The sequence below is a fragment of the Mus musculus genome, chromosome 13 (genome assembly GCF_000001635.26).
Source record: "Mus musculus strain C57BL/6J chromosome 13, GRCm38.p6 C57BL/6J".
Classification (NCBI taxonomy): Eukaryota; Metazoa; Chordata; class Mammalia; order Rodentia; family Muridae; genus Mus; species Mus musculus.
In genome coordinates, this window is record NC_000079.6 from 66,869,366 (window position 1) to 66,884,551 (window position 15,186).

The window sequence follows — 15,186 nt, forward strand, 5'->3', positions numbered from 1 at the left end:
AATTAATGAAATATGAAGCCATATGCAGTTTAGGAGTGCAGGGAGTGGTACAAAGGTTGTTTTGGAGACAGGAAATATAAATGAAAAACAATTTAAGGACAATGACAGACACTTTTGTCAAGAGAAAGAAAAAGATATGTTGAGTATCATCTAACCTTTTCATACTATGAAAGTTGCAATAAAGCAATTTACCTTTGTAGTTCTGCATAAAATTTGTATCTGGTCTAATTAAAATAACATAACACTTTGGGACAAAGATAACATTAGCAACCCTGCACTAGAAGCCAAGATGGAAAAGACCTCCACAACCACCATGACCTTCCCCCTGGTGCTATGGTACACAGGGAGGAAGGTGATCCAGACACTGCAGAACACCAGCATGCTGAAAGTTAGGAACTTGGCTTCATTGAATCTGTCAGGAAGGTTCCTAGCCAGGAAAGCCACAGTGAAGCTCCCCAGAGTCAAGAAACCCAAGTATCCTAGGACGAAGTGGAAGGCAATGACAGGGTCTTTGATGCAAGTAATGACAGTCTTCCCATGTTCAGATTGTACATTTCTGTCAATGAAGAGAGGAGATGTTACCAACCAGATTCCACAGAGAACAAGTTGGATTAGGGTACAAATGGGAAGGACCAACTTAGGTGCCCCTGTCATCAGCATCCCTCTCATCCTTCTTCCTGGAGTAGTGAGATTGAAAGCCATGACCACAGTTATTGTTTTGGCCAACACTGTAGAAATAGCCACTGTGAAAAATACTCCAAATGTGGTCTGCTGCAGGATGCAGGTGGCCTGATTGGGATGTCCAATGAAAGCAGAAGACTAGAGAGATAAGCAGGATGTAGCTGAGAATGTGGTTATTGGCCTTCACAATAGGAGTATCCTTGTACTTCACAAAAGTGACTAGTACTAGCATTGTGATGGCTGAGAAGGACAGGGAAATGCAACCTAAAGCCATCCCCAATGGATCTTCATAAGTAAGAAATGACACAGCTCTTTGGAGGCAGTGGGTTTTCTCTAAGTTGGTATATTTATCATGTGGACACATCATACACTGTTCCATATCGCTGGTGAACAACAATAAACCTGTATAAGATATCATAGTTATGCAGTTAATAATTGTGAATTTGTATTACTCAGAGGATGTATCAATAAATAATTTGGTGTTGAGCATCTATTCCATTCCTTATTGCTGTAGGAATCACAAACCTAAGATTGCTGTCTATTGAACTATGATTTATAGTGGAAGAAAAAAACATCATAGAGAATGGACAAAAAATATTTATTAAACAAAAAAGAAAATATTATGAAAATTAATATGCATACTCTCAGATTATTTAACTCCTCAAACCATAAATTCACTATTCACAGAAAAGGGTAGTTTGCAGACATCATTGTTGGTGCCAGTTGTTGCAACGCATTATATACTTTGTTGCTTTGTGGATTGTGCCTATGTCTTTATTTACATGTAGGAGCTAGAACATTTAATTTCTCATGCAAATACAGTTTGCATAAAGGAATATTTTCATTCTTGAAACTGTATGCCTCATAGACATATGCATGTCCCTCTCATTGTGGTACAATCTCTTTCTTCCCAACTATACATTCCAAGCTGTAGGTCACGAAGGCTATTGAAATTCACATTCATCCCTCTTTCCTTAGGTTGGCTGTGATTGATGATAAGCACTGTCCCATCTCTTGTTACATTCTGGAAATCTTCACTCTTGTTCTAAGTCTTTCACAGGAAATTCTTAATCCTTTAAACCATCTAAGCTCTTAAAATATATTTCATTAAACAACAACTGCTACCCTGAACATCTGGTCTTTGTCAGGTACTAAGCTGGGTACTGGAGAAAAAGATTATGGACTGATCAAGTAGTCAAGTTGCTTTGTATAAAGGATCAAAGAAAAATAAACGTATGCATAGATTATGCCTAAAATTTTTGTTTAAAAATTTGTTACATGTATATATCCCCCTAAACATTTTCTATGTAACATAAAATCAGTAACCATCATATTGTGAGAGAAATACATTGTTTGAAGAAGATATTCCAGGTTATTTGCTGGGTCCAAAAGCAGTTGATATTATTTAACTGATTAAGTTCTGAAACATGAAGATTTTAGGTCTTCAATTTTCATCTAGACCATATCATATTTCTAGTTTGGAAAGAGAAGGTATTCAAATTTAGCAATTTTTCTTCTGCATGTAAGCATGTACCTGTTTCATTGGAAACCTCATTTTCTGGGCACTGAACACAATCAAAGCAGCAGTCTGCTATTTCTTCCTGATGAATTTTCCTGAATCCAGCAGTACATGCCACACTACACATGGAGGAGGGAACCTGAGAAAATGCCTAAATTGTATATGTTTGTTTGTGTGAGTGTAGTTCATGTATACATCATATGCATAATGACCCTTAGATTGATATATGGGACATTAACAGATATGGCTATAAATATTCCTCTGATAATCAGTATTACTTAACAATTTCAGGCACATTATTATTTGTATTACCCTGCAGTGCACTGAATGTCACAATATTTAATACACCATGTAATATTAGATATGTTATATTTAGGTTGAAGCAATTTAAATTTTTTCCTTCCTAAACTGATTAATCCAAAGGAATGTTTATGTGGCACCCGTTCTCTAATGATTTACAAATAAATAACAATACTGAGGTGTATGGAGAAATAAGGTAGGATAAATAAAGAAAGATTTGTTTGATGAACATGAACAAAATATGCAATATAAGACTCTCATAAAATTAATGAAGCTTTCCTAAGTTTAAAAGAAAACCTTGAACCCCCTATACCTTCCTCCGTTTCCCCTGGTTTATATGAGGGAGCTCCCCTATCTACTCACCCACTCCTGCCTCACCACCCTAGCATTCCCCTATTCTGGGACATCAAGCCTCCACAGGATCATGGTCCTCCCCTCCCTCTGATGCCAGATAAGGCAATCCTCTAAAGAAGAGGGGAAACATGGAAGCAAGATAACACTTGGAATGTAAATATATAAAATAACCAAAAAATACACAAATAAAAAAAAAGAAACCTTAAATTTGGAGATTTCTGTTAATGAATACATGCTATACTTAATTAGGCTATAAATATGTTCACACAGAATCAGAAAATTCTATGGTGTGTGTGTATACAAAATTGTAATATATACATACATATTTAATAAATATATGTAATAAATATATTCCTATAGTATGGGATGAATAGGCATGTGGGTACAATTGAACATGGAATCAAGAGACCTTTTTTCTCTATGATCATTTTTACTCAAAGTTGTGAGTTATGAAATGTTTGTGCTTGTAACTGAGGATAGTCGTTTGTAAAAGTAGCAATTGGTGTCAACAACACAGTTATTACTTCACTGCCTCATATTTTAAAATTTAGGTACCATGAAAAATATAGAATTGTGGCATACCCACCGATGTCCCTCCTGTGGCCCACTCCAGGTCGTCAGATATAAGAAGTTGTTGGCTCTGTGGGAAACAAGGAAAATAGCTTCTTATTTTCACTTTTAATCCAAGGCCTTGTGGAAAATTCGAACTGATGAAAATGTCATACTCTACACACTGATATTCCCTATGATTCATGTTCACCAGTTCTCTATCAGGGTTAGTAGATACCTGGGCTTTCAGCGAGAAAACCATCTAAAGGAGATTCATGCTTACATATGCATATTAATAAGGGGAAGACAAAATTGAGACAGGACAGAAACCCACTGTTTGTGTACACAGCTAAAAATTTCCAATTCATGACATTGAAGCAGGAAGTAAAGTTAATGACTTACCTAAGATTAGAACTGCAATCATATAAAATGTCAGTAAAATTGTCCTCCACTGTAAAAAGGTAAAAACCACAGTCACTTCTCAAATCTCCATGATTGTCCTCACTATTCATTATCCTCCAAAAGCAAATTGGTGCAGTCAAACAGCACAAGATGAGAGAAACCTTCAGGAGAAAAAAGGAAATAGTGAAAGCACACAGCTTCTTCATGTCTGCTAGGATCTATGATGGAGAACTTGTGAAATCCTTTTATTATGCAGACAGAAATCACACACAATTTATACCTATGTGTCTGTTTTAAGACTTGCTGTTTGGATATCCACTTAATTATATTCTGCAGCTCCTTCCCACTCATCCTGTGTTATAGTCCCTGGATACATCTGGAAAATTTTGTCCTCAAGCTCTGTTTCTGAGGTCTGAAATTTTTGATCAAGACATTTCTGAAAACATGTTGTGAAGATCATTTTCTCCATCTTCAGGTGCCATGATTTCATGCATATCCACTGCATATACTCCAGGGACAATCTTCTGAGAAACTTGGGCCAGACTACGTGTCAACAGCCATATTTATGAACACAATTGGCAATCGTGATAATCCATTTCATCAGAACTTCCATAGTAATATAAAAGTTGAGAAGGTCATAAATGTCCCATGTCATTTGGACTTTGAGTTGAATCATAGGAAATTATGTCTTCAATTTTCTTTTTTTTTTTACTGTATTTACATAGAAGCATTCAGAATGTCAACAAAACAGCTGCAATTTTTTTATTTTGCAATTACAGAGTGGTATTCACTTAACAGAACAACAATTATCTTCTTATAAGCTGCATCAGAGGCAACTGAAGATGAAAAAAGAAAAACAAAAATAAAACCAAAAGAAAAAATAACGCTTTTTGCCCCATCTACTGCGAGGATGAAGACCATTCTCAGCAATCAGACTGTGGACATTCCAGAGAATGTCGAAATCACTCTGAAGGGGCGCACAGTCATTGTGAAGGGCCCCAGGGGGACTCTGCGGAGGGACTTCAATCACATCAACGTGGAGCTGAGTCTTCTTGGGAAGAAGAAGAAAAGGCTCCGGGTTGACAAATGGTGGGGTAACAGAAAGGAACTGGCCACCGTCAGGACCATCTGCAGTCATGTTCAGAACATGATCAAAGGTGTCACACTGGGCTTCCGATACAAGATGCGGTCTGTGTACGCTCACTTCCCCATCAACGTCCTCATCCAGGAGAATGGCTCTTTGGTTGAAATCCGAAATTTCTTGGGTGAAAAATACATCTGCAGGGTTCGGATGAGGACAGGTGTGGCTTGTTCTGTCTCTCAAGCCCAGAAGGATGAGTTAATCCGTGAAGGAAATGACATTGAACTTGTTTCAAATTCAGCTGCCCTGATTCAGCAAGCCACAACAGTTAAAAACAAGTATATCAGGAAGTTTTTGGATGGCATCTATGTGTCTGAGAAGGGAACTGTGCAGCAGGCTGACGAGTGAGGAGGCCTCAGTTCCTGGCCCCAGAAACGAGATCCTGATCACAAGAACAATTTGGGCTCTTTTGGGAGAATAAAAGACTTATATATTGAAAAAAAAAAAAAACCAAAAAAAACCAAAAAAAAAAGCAACCTACTGTTCCCATATATAACTAATTTGTGCTGTGCTTTAAATTTTCGTGCCAATTTACAAATCCCAGACTATGCCAGGCAAGGTTAGTGGCTATTGAAAATATCACCAGGACAGGGCTATCTAAAGACACATTTGGTAGTGTGTTAACTATACAAAAAAAAAAAAAGACACTGTACAGTTTAAAATAAATCTTACACAGCCTTACATTTCAATTTTTTTTCTTTAAAATGAGTGAGTTGTGTACAGGAGGTTAAATGCTTTATAGGCAAGAAAAAAAAAACTGTGCTAGAGACAACTTATTCGTCATTTTCTTCATCTTTGTCTTCCTCTTCTTCCTCGTCTTCCTCATCCTCCTTCTCATCTTCTTCTTCCTTCTTTTTCTTGCTCTTTTCAGCCTTGACCACCCCCTTATTCGCTGCATCAGGTTTTCCTTTAGCTCTGTAGGCAGCAATATCCTTCTTGTACTTCACCTTCAGCTTGGCAGCCTTCTTCTCATGGGCTGCTTGTCATCCACCGCAGTGTTGTTCCACATCTCTCCTAGTTTCTTTGCAACATCACCAATGGATAAGCCAGGATGCTCGCCTTTGATTTTGGGGCGCTACTCAGAACAGAACAAGACGAAGGAGGCCTTTTGGGTGCATTGGGGTCCTTGAACTTCTTTTTGGTCTCCCCATTTGGGGGGAAATGTAGGTTTTCATTTTTCTTTCATAACGAGACTTGTCAGTCTTTGCCATATCTTCAAATTTCCTCTTTTCTTAAGCAGAAATGGTCTTCCACCTCTCTGAGCACTTCTTGGAGAACTCTGAGAAATTGACAGAAGCATCCGGGTGCTTCTTCTTGAGCTCCTCCTGGCAGGTTTGCACAAAAAAATGCATATGAGGACATTTTGCCTCTCAGCTTCTTAGGATCTCCTTTGCCCATGTTTACTTGATTTTGCTCAGCAAGGCACAGAGTCGCCCAGTGCCTGTCAGGCTCTCCCTTGCCCGGGCGCTGTCTCTATGGAGCTCAATTACTGCAATGGCTGTGAAAACAGGCTTCCATTTTCTTTTTTTTCCTTCGGCACACGTTTATTCAGTCCTGTTTCTTCTTGTTTATATCTCCCTTGTTTTTTGTTTTTTTTTTTTTTGACTTAGACAGACAATTTTAATTAATGAACCAAAATGTTTCACAGGACACACAAGAATGTAATGCTGATACTTTCAACTTAATCTTCTTACTTACTTGTTTTGAAAATTTAAAAAGAAATTGAAAACCAATTAAGCTAAAATCATTATTTAACTTACATTTTATTTATTTATTTATTTTTATTTCTTTCCTTTTCTTTTTTTTTTAATTAGGTATTTTCCTCATTTACATTTTCAATGCTATCCCAAAGGTCCCCCATACCCACCCCCACAATCCCCTACCCACCCACTCCCCCTTTTTGGCCCTGGCGTTCCCCTGTACTGGGGCATATAAAGTTTGCAAGTCCAATGGGCCTCTCTTTGCAGTGATGGCCGACTAGGCCATCTTTTGATACATATGCAGCTAAAGACAAGAGCTCCCGGGTACTGGTTAGTTCATATTGTTGTTCCACCTATAGGGTTGCAGTTCCCTTTAGCTCCTTGGGTAATTTCTCTAGCTCCTCCATTAGGGGCCGTGTGACCCATCCAATAGCTGACTGTGAGCATTCACTTATGTGTTTGCTAGGCCCCGGCATAGTCTCACAAGAGACAGCTATATCTGGGTCCTTTCAGCAAAATCTTGCTAGTGTATGCAAGGTGTCAGCATTTGGAAGCTGATTATGGGATGGATCCCTGCATATGGCAATCACTAGATGGTCCATCCTTTTGTCACAGCTCCAAATTTTGTCTCTGTAACTCCTTCCATGGGTGTTTTGTTCCCATTTCTAAGAAAGGGTAAAGTGTCCACACTTTGGTCTTCATTCTTCTTGAATTTCATGCGTTTGGCAAGTTGTATCTTATATCTTGGGTATCCTAAGTTTCTGGGCTAATATCCACTTATCAGTGAGTACATATTGTGCGAGTTCCTTTGTGATTGGGTTACTTCACTCAGGATGATACCCTCCAGGTCCATCCATTTGCCTAGGAATTTCATAAATTCATTTTTTTAATAGCTGAGTAGTATTCCATTGTGTAAATGTACCACATTTTCTGTATCCATTCCTCTGTTGAGGGGCATCTGGGTTCTTTCCAGCTTCTGGCTATTATAAACAAGGCTGCTATGAACATAGTGGAGCATGTGTTCTTCTTACCGGTTGGGACATCTTCTGGATATATGCCCAGGAGAGGTATTGTGGTGCTGGCACAACTGGCGGTTATCATGTAGAAGAATGCGAATTGATCCATTTCTATCTCCTTGTACTAAGGTCAAATCTAAGTGGATTAAGGAACTCCACATAAAACCAGAGACACTGAAACTTATAGAGGAGAAAGTAGGGAAAAGCCTCGAAGATATGGGTACAGGGGAAAAATTCCTGAATAGAACAGCAATGGCTTGTGCTGTAAGATCAAGAATCTATAAATGGGACTTCATAAAATTGCAAAGCTTCTGCAAGGCAAAAGACACCGTCAATAAGACAAAAAGACCACCAACAGATTGGGAAAGGATCTTTACCTATCCCAAATCAGATAGGGGACTAATATCCAATATATATATAAAGAACTCAAGAAGGTGGACTCCAGAAAATCAAATAACCCCATTAAAAAATGGGGCTCAGAGCTGAACAAAGAATTCTCACCTGAGGAATACCGAATGCCAGAGAAACACCTGAAAAAAATGTTCAACATCCTTAATCATCAGGGAAATGCAAATCAAAACAACCCTGAGATTCCACTTCACTCTAGTCAGAATGGCTAAGATCAAAAACTCAGGTGACAGCAGATGCTGGCCAGGGTGTGGAGAAAGGGGAACACTCCTCCATTGTTGGTGGGATTGCAAGCTTGTACAACCACTCTGGAAATCAGTCTGGCGGTTCCTCAGAAAATTGGACTTAGTACTAAAGTAATGTTCTTAACCAAAGCAAACTCTTTTGAAATTCATATTTGGTTATATGTTAAAAATCAGATTTTCGGAGTATTCTGCTAGCATCCTTCAGAAGGCTCTTAGCTCCTCCTGCATCATGCCTGTCTGGATGCTGCCATGTTTACACCTTGATAATGGACTGAACTTCGGAACCTGTAAGCCAGCCCCAATTAAATGTTGTCCTTATAAGAGTTGCCTTGGTTATGGTGTCTGCTCACAGCAGAAAAACGCTAAGACAGATGGCACCAGGGACTGGGATATTGCTGTGATAGGCTTGACCATGTTTTTGCTTGTAAGAATTAAGTTTGGGGAACTTTGGATTTGGAAAGCCATGGAATGTTTCAAGAGGGGCTTCATGGTCTATCCTAGCAGGAATATGGAACACTTTGTTGCTTTGAGTAGTTGGAACTGTGTAGACCCAGCGCAAGAGGTTTAACTGAAGAATTTCAGTATGTGGCCTAGAGACTTGTTTTTGTAGTTTGGTGAAGAAGTAGCTATTTTTTGCCCTTGGTTGAAGAGTCTGCCTGAGGCTAAGGAGCCTCAGGTTAATTACAATGACAAAAAAAGCCTCAGAAATGCCCATCGTTGACTTTGTTCTCAGGAAGAGCATTTTGAATAAGCATTGCAAGGTTAGAAAGGAAACCCAGAAATGGATGGAGCTGAATGTGTTCAAGGATATTAATTTGAATTAAGGGAGTAGTGACCTTGGGGCAAGATCCCACCCAGCTAAATTTTGGTCCACACTGGGCAGAACAAGCTTTTAATTCCTGAGGGCAAAGGCAAGCAGATCTCTACATTCTAGGACAGATCTAGTTGTAGGTGAAGAAAAGCTTAAATCCTGGTGTGCTGGTACACACCTTTAATCCCAGGAGTCAGGCATGCATATCTCAGAGTTCAGAGCAAGATCCCGACGTGCCAGGCTTAGGCCTTGAAGGAGCAGAAAGCTGGAAGCTAGTGATAACACAATAGAACAAGGGGCCATGTTCCAGCTCCAGCAAGCAGCTTTGGCTATGTGTCTCTGGCTTTATAATCATGAGGAGAAAGACTACTGGGACAGCTGACGCTAGTTAGCTGGAGCTAAGAAATTAGCGGTGATTAAGAAGAGACCAGCAGGAGACTATGGGGACTTTTGAAGTCGGACTAAATGTATTTTGCATTACGCTATGTGTAGGTATGGCTCCCATGGGCTTATGTTTGAACAAGCCTATGAGGGCCAGGGGGTGGAATGTAATGGTTGTATATTATATTCTCAGCTCAGGGAGTGGCACTTTTGGGAGGTATGGCCTTGTGGGTGTGGGCTCCTAGCTGCCTGGGAGCCAGTATTCTGCTAGCAGCCTTCAGATGAAGATGTAGAATTCTTAGCTCCGCCTGCACCATGCCTGTCTGGATGCTGCCATGTTTCCACCTTCATGATAATGAATTAAACTTCAGAACCTGTAAGCCAGCCCCAATTAAATGTTGTCCTTATAAGAGTTGCCTTGGAGCAGGGCGTGGGGGCGCACGCCTTTAATCCCAGCACTTGGGAGGCAGAGGCAGGCGGATTTCTGAGTTCAAGGCCAGCCTGGTCTACAAAGTGAGTTCCAGGACAGCCAGGGCTACACAGAGAAACCCTGTCTCAAAAAACCAAAAAAAAAAAAAAAAAAGAGTTGCCTTGGTCATGGTGTCTGCTCATAGCAGAAAAACCCTAACTAAGACAAGTATCCTCATTATTGCAGGCTCAAGACAGTGGCAGAGCACCCAGAGCTCACCCTGCCCCAGATCATGCTTTCTACTGCCATCACTGAGGAAGAAATAAATTTGTAATTTTCATTATTACTTTCCTTTTTGGCAAAAAAAAAAAAAAAATCAGATTTTCGTTGCTATGCATGAATCTTCTATTATTTCTATTGTTATAAAATTTAAGAAAAATGGAGGGTAAACATATTTATAGCAGAATTATAAAAGTCTGTGTATAGTTTTTGTTTCATTATCTATTTCTACAGTCTGAACCTGGGGTCTGAGTTGCCTGTTTTTCATTGTAAGAAATCAGAAGCCATGGAAAACTTCCTCTGCTACTTTTAGATTGAATACGTTTGTCAGAAACATTACTGGAGCCATGTTTAGTGGCAGCATGCTTTTAATCCTAGCAGGTGTATCTCTGTGAGTTCCTGGCTAGCCTGGTCTACATAAAGAATTCCAGAAGACTGTCTTAAAAACAAAACAAAACAAAACAAAACAAAACAAAACAAAGTTAGGTGATGTTATATGGTGATGAGTATATTAGCTTATTTAAGATTTAATGTGTAAGTGATTAAAGATCAAGTGTTATACAATTAAAATTTCATGAAAAAATGTCCAATACATGATCTTAACATCCTTTTGTACTTAGAGACAATTTAAATTTTTTTCTTACAGGAAAAACAGAGGCTCTTACAAGTAACCTTGGCATAGGAAGGTCACCTTTTCATCCTAGTGTTAACACCCAGCTGGAGTGGCAGTATTACTGGAATAAAATCCTGAAAGGAAAAACAGGTACACATGAGTTCTTTAAAGCCGTAGTACAGCTATGGATGGCCTTGGGATGCTGCTGGGGGTGTTGGTGCTTTAGAAGTAAAAGTAGAATTAGAATAATTGACAGTTTCAAGTTGAAGGTTTTAAGGATGCTAGTGACTGTAGAGAGAATATCTTGTATATTTGATAGATGCATCACCTTTCAATTAAAAAAAAAAATCTATGGCGTTTAAGAAACGCCATAGAATAGAAGGTGGGACCTCCAGGAGGCAAAAAGAATTCTGGGATACAGTTTTTTGTTTGTTTTGTTTCATACACAGTTGTTGTTATTAACATCACTTCTACACTGGGAAAAAGAGACAATCTCCTTTGTGGGAATCACTGCACACAGTTATGGCAAAAATATTTCTGAAAGTCTAGCATGATACAAGTGAGCACAAGACATTCTTTAGCACGACTCTGGAACAATCGACTATGAACATTCCCTAAGACTGAGACGAACTTAGGTTCCCTTGGAATCTCAATACACATAGGAACATGGGATTGCCAGTTGAACACTGTGACCTTCTAGCTACGGACCTCAGAGATTGATGAGGCATGGCCTAAAGCCTTTTTAAGTGCAAAAATGAGTTGGATTATAACAATATAAATTTGAACACAGTAACTTTTCCTCTCTTGTCTGATGGTATTTATAAAATTAGCAGAAGTAACTTGACTGCATGTACATTGCAGAGCTCACTGCATTCATCCCCTCTTTATCCTTTTACTTCCTCTGCCTTACCTGGTTCATGCCTTAGTATTTCTTTCTTTCTTTTCTTTTTTTTTTTTTTTTCTTCAGAAATTTGAAAGAAAATCTTCATGCCAAGCATCTTTTTTTTTTGAATGCATATATATTTTTTGTTTTGTTTTGTTTTTTACTTTTTCCAATTTTTTATTAGGTATTTTCTTCATTTACATTTCAAATGCTATCCCAAAATCCCCTATACCCTCCCCCGACCTGTGCCCCTACCCACCCACTCCCACTTCTTGGCCCTGGTGTTCCCCTGTACTGGGGCATATAAAGTGTGCAAGACCAAGGGGCCTCTCTTCCCAATGATGGCCCACTCTCATCAATTGACAGATCCTGGAAACAGAAACTAAACAGAGACACATTGAAACTAACAGAAGTTATGAAACAAATGGTTTTAACAGATATCTACAGAACATTTTACCGTAAAACAAAAGGATATACCTTCTTCTCAGCACCACATAACAAATTCTCCAAAATTGACCATATAATCAGTCACAAAACAGACCTCAACAGATACAAAAATATTGAAATTGTCCCATGCATCCTATCAGATCACTACAGACTAAGGCTGATCTTCAATAACAACATAAATAATAGAAAACCAACATTGACGTGGAAGCTGAGCAACACTCTATTCAATGATAACTTGGTCAAGGAAGAAATGAAGAAAGAAATTAAAGAATTTTTTAGAGTTTAATGAAAAATGAAGCCACAGCATACCCAAACTTATGGGGCACAATGAAAGCAGTCCTAAGAGGAAAACTCATAGCTCTGAGTGCTGCCCAAAAGAAACTAGAGAGAACACACACTAGCAGCTTGATAGCACACCTAAAAGCTCTAGAACAAAAGGAAGCAAATTCACCCAAGAGTAGACAGCAGGAAAAAAATCAAACTCAGGGCTGAAATCAACCAAGTAGAAACAAAAAGAACTATACAAAGAATAACCAAACTAGGAGCTGTTTTTTTTTTTTTTTTTTGAGAAAATCAACAAGGTAGATAAACCCTTAGCCAGACTAACTGGAGGGCACAGGGACAGTATCCTAATTAACAAAATCAGGAATGAAAAGTGAGACATAACAAGAGAACCTGAGGAAATCCAAAACATCATCAGATCCTATTACAAAAGGCTATACTCAACAAAACTGAAATACCTGGATGAAATGGACAATTTTCTAGATATATACCAAGTACCAAAGTTAAATCAGGATCAGATTAATGATCTAAACAACCCCATACCCCCTAAAGAAATGGAAGCATTCATTAATAGTCTCCTAACCAAAAAAAAGCCTAGGACTAGATAGGTTTAGTGCAGAGTTCTATCAGAATTTCAAAGAAGACCTAATTCCAACTCTCCTCAAACTATTTCACAAAATAGAAACAGAAGGTACTCTACCCAATTCATTCTATAAAGCCACAATTACTCTGATAACTAAACCACACAAAGACCCAACAAACAAAGAGAACTTCAGACCAATTTCCCTTATGAATATCGATGCAAAAATATTCAATAAAATTCTTGCTAACCAAATCCAAGAACACATCAAAACAATCATCCATCCTGACCAAGTAGGTTTCATCCCAGGGATGCAGGGATGGTTTAATATATGGAAATCCATCAACGTAATCCACTATATAAACCAACTCAAAGATAAAAACCACCCGATCATCTCTTCAGATGCTGAGAAAGCATTTGACAAAATCCAACACCCCTTCATGATAAAAGTCATGGAAAGATCAGGAATTCAAGGCCCATACCTAACCATAATAAAAGCAATCTACAGAAAACCAGTAGCCAACATCAAACTAAAGGGAGAGAAACTTGAAGTAATCCCACTAAAATCAGGGAATAGACAAGGTTGACCACTTTCTCCCTACCTATTCAACATTGTACTTGAAGTCCTAGCCAGAGCAATTCGACAACAAAAGGACATCAAGGGGATACATATTGGAAAGGAAGAAGTCAAAATATCACTCTTTGCAGATGATATGATAGTATATATAAGTGACACTAAAAATTCCACCAGAGAACTCCTAAACCTGACAAACAGCTTCAGTGCAGTAGCTGGATATAAAATTAACTCAAACAAATCAGTGGCCTTTCTGTACACAAAGGATAAACAGGCTGAGAAAGAAATTAGGGAAACAACACCCTTCACAATAGTCACACATAATATAAAATATATTATTTGCATGACTCTAACTAAGGAAGTGAAAGATGTGTGTAATAAGAACTTCAAGTCTCTGAATAAAGAAATCAAAGAAGATCTCAGAAAATGGAAAGATCTCCCATGCTCGTGGAACGGCAGGATTAATATAGTAAAAATGGGTATCTTGCCAAAAGCAATCTACAGATTCAATTCAATCCCCAGCAAAAGTTCAACTCAGTTCTTCACAGAATTAGAAAGGGCAATTTGCAAATTCATCTAGAATAACAAAAAACCTATGATAGCAAAAATTATTCTCAACAATAAAAGAACCTCTGGGGGAATCACCATGCCTGACCTCAAGCTGTACTACACAGTAATTGTGATAAAAACTGCATGGTACTGGTACAATGACAGACAGGTAGATCAATGGAATAGAACTGAAGATCCAGAAATGAACCCACACACCTATGTTATTTTATCTTTGACAAGGGAGCTAAAACCATGGAGTGTAAAAAAGACAGCATTTTCAACAAATGGTTCTGGTACGACTGGCATTTATCATGTAGAAGAATGTGAATTGATCCATTCTTGTTTCCTTGTACTAAGGTCAAGTCTAAGTGGATCAAGGAACTCCACATAAAACCAGAGACGCTGAAATTTATAGAGGAGAAAGTGGGGAAAAGCCTGGAAGATATGTGCACGGGGGAAACTCCTGAATAGAACAGCAATGGCTTGTGCTGTAAGATCAAGAATTGACAAATGGGACCTCATAGAATTGCAAAGATTCTGTAAGGCAAAAGATAATGTCAATATGACAAAAAAGGCCACCAACAGATTGGAAAAGTTTCTTTATCAATCCTAAATCCAATAGGGGACTAATATCCAATATATACAAAGAACTCAAGAAGCTGGACTCCAGAAAATCAAATAGACCTATTAAAAAAGGGGGTACAGAACTAAACAAAGAATTCTCAACTGAGTTATACTGAAGAGCTAAGAAGCACCTGAAAAAATGTTCAACATCCTTAATCATCAGGGAAATGCAAATCAAAACAACCCTGAGATTCCACCTCACACCTATCAGAATGGCTAAGATCAAAAATTCAGGTGACAGCAGATGCTTTCGAGGATGTGGAGAAAGAGGAACAATCCTCCATTGCTGGTGGGATTGCAAGCTAGTACAACCACTCTGGAAATCAGTCTGGCAGTTTCTCAGAAAATTAGACATAGTACTACCGGATGATCCAGCAATACCTCTCCTGGGCATATACCCAGAAGACATTCCAACTTGTAATAAGGACACATGCTCCAC

At 38.6% G+C, this 15,186-nt stretch overlaps 3 pseudogenes; 1 reads left to right on the plus strand and 2 right to left on the minus strand.

Annotated features, from left to right (window-relative positions):
* Positions 92-3,653, minus strand: Vmn2r-ps109 (vomeronasal 2, receptor, pseudogene 109; annotated as a pseudogene).
* Gm5451 lies at positions 4,697-5,388 on the plus strand (annotated as a pseudogene).
* Positions 5,723-6,344, minus strand: Gm7911 (predicted gene 7911; annotated as a pseudogene).